Here is a 4,988-nt window from a genome sequence, read left to right as displayed (position 1 = left end):
GTATGTACTGCTTTCCTCTGGCTGTCTTTTTCGGAAAAGGACCCAGAATATCCACAGCTACTCGCTGAAATGGAACTTCAATGATGGGGAGTGGCTGGAGAGGAGCTTTGACCTGGTCTTGGGGTTTTCCCACTCTTTGGCACACCTCACAAGACTGGACATACGTAGAAACATCCTTGCCCATTCCCTCCCAGTGGAATGACCCCACCAAACGGTCTTTGGTCCTGTTCACCCCAGCATGGCCACTAGGGTGATCGTGGGCTAAGCTCAAGAGCTTGGTCCGGTATTTAGTTGGAACTACCAACTGTCTCTGAGGATGCCAGTCTTCCTGGTGTCCACAAGAAAGAGTTTCCTTGTATAAAAGTCCTCTTTCTACAACAAACCTGGATCGATTAGAAGAGCTGAGAGGCGGTGGGTTGCTCCGTGCCACCCTCCAAGCTCTCTGGAGGCTTTCATCTACTTTCTGTTCAGTGTGGAACTGTTCCCTTGATGCTGGAGACATCAGTCCCTCATGGGATTGTGGACCTAGGCTTGGTCCCTCTGGAAGCAATATAGGGGATGGAGCTGTTTCTGTTGACTGTGAACCGCTCTCCGCTGGTGCACTATGTTGGGATTCAGGCTCCGGCTGAGCCTCTTGTGTCAGGTTATCAGCTGCTGCCAGTTCAGGGTCGGTGGGGCCCTCTGGTGTTGAGGTTGCAAGTACTGGATTCAGTGCTGACACGGGGTCTGGTGTTGGTTGTTCGGCTGGTTCCGGTTCTGGGACTGGTTCCGTCTGGGTCTCTGGGACTGGATCCACTACTGCTGTTGCAGACATTGGCCTGGGGTCCGGGTCCATCACCTCTGACTGGGTCCTGATAGAAGTTTCCGGAACAGAGCTAGGCCTCACGGCTTGTTTAGCCTGGCTGCGGGTGACCGTTCCCACCCTCTTGGCCTGCTTCACATGATTGGCCAAGTCTTCCCCCAACAGCATGGGGATGGGATAACCATCATAGGCTGCAAAAGTCCACATTCCTGACCAGCCCTTGTACTGGACAGGCAACTTGCCTGTAGTCAAATTGAAAGAGTTGGACTTGAAGGGTTGAATCGTCACTTGGATCTCTGGGTTGATTAAATTGGGGTCCACTAAGGAAGCATGGATAGCTGACACTTGTGCTCCGGTGTCCCTCCACGCGGTGACCTTCTTCCCGCCCACACTCACAGTTTCCCTCCGCTCCAAGAGTATCTGGGAGATATCTGGGCCTGTGGACCTCTGGTGTGATTCCGGTGCAATGAACTGTAATCTGTTGGGGTTCTTGGGGCAGTTGACCTTTACATGCCCCAGCTCGTTACATTTAAAACATCGTCCAGCTGACGGGTCACTGGGGCGAGGAGGGTTGCTGGAGAACGGGGTGGTGGGACGATAAGGGGTCTGGAGGGTTCTTTGGGAGGTAGGTGGGGCCTTGGGCGGCCCCTGGTAATAGGGTGTGGTCTGGGGTGGTCCCTTCTGGTCTCCGCTCCACCTGCGACCAGTTTTCTTCTTCTCTGCCACCTCCACCCATCTGGCTCCAATCTCTCCTGCCTCGATTACAGTTTTGGGTTTCCCATCTAGGAAGTATCTTTCTATTTCCTCAGGAACACCCTCTAAGAATTGTTCCATTTGCATTAGGAAGGGCAAATTTAGTGGAGATTCAACACTTGCTCCTGATATCCAGGCATCCCAATGTTTCACAATGTGGTAGGCATGTCAGGTAAATGACATGTCTGGTTTCCACCTTAGGGCTCTGAACCTCCGACGAGACTGCTCAGGTGTTATCCCCATTCTGACTGTGACCTTGGATTTAAACAGTTCATACTTGTTCATGTGTTACTTTAGGCATTTCAGCTGCCACCTCAGCTAAGGGTCCACTGAGCTGTGGCCTCAGCTCTACCATGTATTGGTCAGTAGAGATGTTGTACCCAAGGCAGGCCCTTTCGAAGTTTTCTAAGAAGGCCTATCATCACCTGCCTTGTAGGTGGGGAACTTTCTGGGATGGGAAGTGGTACCTGGAGAAGGATTGCTAGGGTTTGTTGGTATATTCTGTTGGGCCTTTATCCTCTCCACCTCCTCCACATGCTTCCTCTCTTTTCCTTCTCCTCCTCCACATGCTTCCTCTCTTTTTCCTTCTCCTCCTCCAAATGCTTCCTTGCTTCCATTTCCCTCTTGTGGGCAGCCTCCTGTACCTCCTTCTCCAGCCGCATGAGTTCTATCTGTCTTTCATGTTCCCTTTGTTTTTCCTCAGCCTGAAATTTGGCTAATTCCAGCTGTAGTCGAGCTGCGGATTTGGTCATTCTAACCTCTCTGTTTTTAACTAACTTTACATCCGAGGTTTAGAAAGAAACAAACAAAACTTGGCTGTAAAATTTTGCTGTGCTGGAATAGAATACCTATTCTCTGAAAGTGATTGTCAGCCTACAGAAAAAGACAATTCCCTTGTCTCTGCTCTGGGCCCAAATTAAAGCAAAAAACCTCCAACTACTTGGAAACCTGCTTACCCAGCCCAAAGAAAAAGCAAATGGGTAGAACACACCCCCCCTATTTACTTTTAGGAAGAAAAGAAAAGAAAAAAAAACCTCTGGGTTGGAAGACTGTGAATTTCCCTGCAGGAGTTAAGTACCCTGCCTCCAGGCAAAGAAAACCTGCAATTCACAAAGATAATCCCCTTTTGTCTCTGCTTGGCCACAAAGCAGAGAAAAAACAAGCTGCTTTCAGTTTCAGCTGCTTTCTGGACTTCCTTTCCAAAGGAAAAAAAAATTTCCTTTTTAAAATCTGTATTTCTAGTTCAAAAAATCTCAACTGGATCTCAAAATAATTTCAGGTTAATCCCACCACTATGCCACCATGTCAAGGTTCCTCCCCCACTCTGAACTCTATGGTACAGATGTGGGGACCTGCATGAAAAACCTCCTAAGCTTATCTTTACCAGCTTAGGTCAAAACTTCCCCAAGGTACAAAATATTCCACCCATTGTCCTTGGATTGGCCGCTACCACCACCAAACTAATACTGGTTACTAGGGAAGAGCTGTTTGGACGCGTCTTTCCCCCCCAAATACTTCCCAAAACCTTGAACCCCACTTCTTGGACCAGGTTTGGTAAAAAGCCTCACCAATTTGCCTAGGTGACTACAGACCCAGACCCTTGGATCTTAAGAACAATGAACAATCCTCCCAACACTTGCACCTCCCCTTTCCTGGGAAATGTTGGATAAAAAGCCTCACCAATTTGCATAGGTGACCACAGACCCAAACCCTTGGATCTGAGAACAATGAAAAAGCATTCAGTTTTCTTACAAGAAGACTTTTAATAAAAATAGAAGTAAATAGAAATAAAGAAATCCCCCCTGTAAAATCAGAATGGTAGATCTCTTACAGGGTAATTAGATTCAAAAACATAGAGAACCCCTCTAGGCAAAACCTTAAGTTACAAAAAAGATACACAGACAGAAATAGTTATTCTATTCAGCACAATTCTTTTCTCAGCCATTTAAAGAACTCATAATCTAACACATACCTAGCTAGATTACTTACTAAAAGTTCTAAGATTCCATTCCTGGTCTATCCCCGGCAGAAACCAGCATATAGACAGACACACAGACCCTTTGTTTCTCTCCCTCCTCCCAGCTTTTGAAAGTATCTTGTCTCCTCATTGGTCATTTTGGTCAGGTGCCAGCAAGGTTACCTTTAGCTTCTTAACCCTTTACAGGTGAGAGGAGCTTTCCCCTGGCCAGGAGGGATTTCAAAGGGGTTTACCCTTCCCTTTATATTTATGACACACCCTTTATTCCATAACATAATTAAGGAAAATATTTCTCAATGAACTCTTCGTAAAAGGTCAGAAACAGCCAGTGTCCGCATCATGCTAAGGGCATTGGTATTTTCTTTAAATTTGCCAGACCAACCTAACTAACATCTAACAGACATTTGAACCTCTTCTTTTCACACGATTGCTCATCCTCAGGCTCTGCTTTGTCTCCAGACAGATCCATTCTCTTTCAGAACGGCCTTCCTCTTTCCATCTGTTTTGTTCATTGACATGTTGGAGTAAACACTCCCCTTCACTCTGTTCTCAGACAAACACTAGTATTAACTGTTTGCTACTGATGGGTTTAGAAAGCGTTTGTCGAGTGGAAGATGACATTTGTGGAGGATTGTTCCCAAGATCCAGTACTTTGTGTTCCAACATATCCCAGCTTCCTTGGTGAAAATAAGACCAAGGTTTCCTTGCAATATAGAAGAAGAAAGCAGCTTTTCACCCCAGATGGGACTTGGACCCACAATCTCTGGCTTAGGAAGCCAATGCCTTATCCATTAGGCCACTGGGGCCCTGCTGCATAAGTGAAGGAGGGATGGAAATTCCCTCTCATAATTGCACATTCCTCACATTCACTTGGAACCAAATACTCCCTTTATGAACTTTACATAACTGTCTGCATCCCCTGGCTGCGAGGCAAAGGGGCAGGTCACTGACAGAGCTGAGCACCACCTTTCTGCCAGCCATCTTTAGAGAAGAACCCCACCCTAGAGTCACACCTCCCTCCTCCAGCACCTCCATGTCTGTGGCTCTGAGTGCCAGTAGGCTGCTTAGTGGGCGAATCTGGGCTTGGAAGAGGGGGTCAGGTCAGCCTGTAAGGAATAACCAGGTGGGGCAGACCCAGGGGGAGGCTGTGGGCTGCTGTACAATTGGATCAAGTGACAGCTGGCTGAGTTCCAGGAGATGAGGCTGCAGCTGGACGATTTGAGCAGGATCACCGAGTGAGGGGAGGGGCGGCCTCCCATGACATTTTTGTGGCCTGCAGGGAATGGAGACAAAGCAGGGGGATGCAGGGACTCAGGGCAGGACCCGCAGATCCGGTACTGCAGGGCTACAGTTGATGGAGGAGAGAGAGTCCTGCAAGAGGAAGCAGCCGGAGGGAAGCAATAAGTGCAGAGTGCTAGCCAGCCAGCTGAGAGTCACAGGGGTCCAGAAATGGAA

At 48.0% G+C, this 4,988-nt stretch overlaps 1 non-coding gene across 1 annotated transcript; it reads right to left on the bottom strand.

Moving 5' to 3' along the window:
* Positions 1–4,266: 4,266 nt before the first annotated feature.
* On the bottom strand, positions 4,267–4,339 carry TRNAR-CCU (transfer RNA arginine (anticodon CCU)). Its single transcript has one exon. It is a non-coding gene; the product is annotated as a tRNA-Arg (tRNA).
* Positions 4,340–4,988: the final 649 nt, after the last annotated feature.

The sequence above is a fragment of the Lepidochelys kempii genome, chromosome 21 (assembly GCF_965140285.1).
Source record: "Lepidochelys kempii isolate rLepKem1 chromosome 21, rLepKem1.hap1, whole genome shotgun sequence".
NCBI classification, from domain to species: Eukaryota; Metazoa; Chordata; order Testudines; family Cheloniidae; genus Lepidochelys; species Lepidochelys kempii.
This window is presented reverse-complemented; position numbering and strand designations above follow the sequence as displayed.